General features: G+C 54.5%; 1 non-coding gene across 1 annotated transcript in view; it reads right to left on the bottom strand.

Annotated features, from left to right (window-relative positions):
* LOC126138916 (small subunit ribosomal RNA) overlaps nucleotides 1-1440 on the bottom strand; it is a 1909-nt gene extending 469 nt beyond the window's left edge. The window contains exon 1 of the ribosomal RNA XR_007528408.1: nucleotides 1-1440. This exon is cut by the window's left edge and continues 469 nt beyond it. This is a non-coding gene — a ribosomal RNA (small subunit ribosomal RNA).
* Nucleotides 1441-1918: the final 478 nt, after the last annotated feature.

Below are 1918 nucleotides of genomic sequence, written 5' to 3'. Positions count from 1 at the left end.
GCAGGCTAGAGTCTCGTTCGTTATCGGAATTAACCAGACAAATCGCTCCACCAACTAAGAACGGCCATGCACCACCACCCACCGAATCAAGAAAGAGCTATCAATCTGTCAATCCTTCCGGTGTCCGGGCCTGGTGAGGTTTCCCGTGTTGAGTCAAATTAAGCCGCAGGCTCCACTCCTGGTGGTGCCCTTCCGTCAATTCCTTTAAGTTTCAGCTTTGCAACCATACTTCCCCCGGAACCCAAAAGCTTTGGTTTCCCGGAGGCTGCCCGCCGAGTCATCGGAGGAACTGCGGCGGATCGCTGGCTGGCATCGTTTATGGTTAGAACTAGGGCGGTATCTGATCGCCTTCGAACCTCTAACTTTCGTTCTTGATTAATGAAAACATACTTGGCAAATGCTTTCGCTTCTGTTCGTCTTGCGACGATCCAAGAATTTCACCTCTAACGTCGCAATACGAATGCCCCCGCCTGTCCCTATTAATCATTACCTCGGGTTCCGAAAACCAACAAAATAGAACCGAGGTCCTATTCCATTATTCCATGCACACAGTATTCAGGCGGGCTTGCCTGCTTTAAGCACTCTAATTTGTTCAAAGTAAACGTGCCGGCCCACCCAGACACTCAATAAAGAGCACCTTGGTAGGATTTCAACGGGGTCCGCCTCGGGACGCACGAACACGCACGAGGCGGTCGCACGCCTTCGGCTCGCCCCACCGGCAGGACGTCCCACGATACATGCCAGTTAAACACCGACGGGCGGTGAACCAACAGCGTGGGACACAAATCCAACTACGAGCTTTTTAACCGCAACAACTTTAATATACGCTATTGGAGCTGGAATTACCGCGGCTGCTGGCACCAGACTTGCCCTCCAATAGATACTCGTTAAAGGATTTAAAGTGTACTCATTCCGATTACGGGGCCTCGGATGAGTCCCGTATCGTTATTTTTCGTCACTACCTCCCCGTGCCGGGAGTGGGTAATTTGCGCGCCTGCTGCCTTCCTTGGATGTGGTAGCCGTTTCTCAGGCTCCCTCTCCGGAATCGAACCCTGATTCCCCGTTACCCGTTACAACCATGGTAGGCGCAGAACCTACCATCGACAGTTGATAAGGCAGACATTTGAAAGATGCGTCGCCGGTACGAGGACCGTGCGATCAGCCCAAAGTTATTCAGAGTCACCAAGGCAAACGGACCGGACGAGCCGACCGATTGGTTTTGATCTAATAAAAGCGTCCCTTCCATCTCTGGTCGGGACTCTGTTTGCATGTATTAGCTCTAGAATTACCACAGTTATCCAAGTAACGTGGGTACGATCTAAGGAACCATAACTGATTTAATGAGCCATTCGCGGTTTCACCTTAATGCGGCTTGTACTGAGACATGCATGGCTTAATCTTTGAGACAAGCATATGACTACTGGCAGGATCAACCAGGGAGCTGCGTCAACTAGAGCTGAGCAGCCGGCCGCCCGGGAGTGTGTCCCAGGGGCCCCGCGCGAACACGCAAGCGTCCGCTCAATTATTCTGCAAACAGGAGGAGGCTGAGCTCCCCTGCACAATACACCTCGAAACCCTCTCAGGTCCCGGCGGCGCGCAGCGCCGTCCTAAGTACTTGGTCGGGTTCGAGAGAGGCGCAATCGCCCGGAGTTAGGCGAGTAGACGCTTTAGGTGCGACCACCCGTGCTCCCAACTGAGCTTGCCGCTGCCGACAGAGGCCCGGGAGCGTGCTGTCGTGGCATTGCCGGCGGGAGACAACACGCGCCACCTACAGTGACCGGCAGCTCCAACGCCAGCGCCACAGAAGGGCAAAGGCCCCACGTGGGTGCCGAAGCGAACTCTCCCAGCACAGCGCACGTGCCAACACGTCTGCACAACTGCGATACAAACCACCAGCGAGAACCGCTGGGGCGACCGA

Source organism: Schistocerca cancellata, unplaced genomic scaffold, assembly GCF_023864275.1.
Source record: "Schistocerca cancellata isolate TAMUIC-IGC-003103 unplaced genomic scaffold, iqSchCanc2.1 HiC_scaffold_674, whole genome shotgun sequence".
NCBI lineage: Eukaryota > Metazoa > Arthropoda > Insecta > Orthoptera > Acrididae > Schistocerca > Schistocerca cancellata.
Note: the sequence above shows the minus strand (reverse complement) of the source record. Positions and strands in the feature narration are given on the sequence as shown.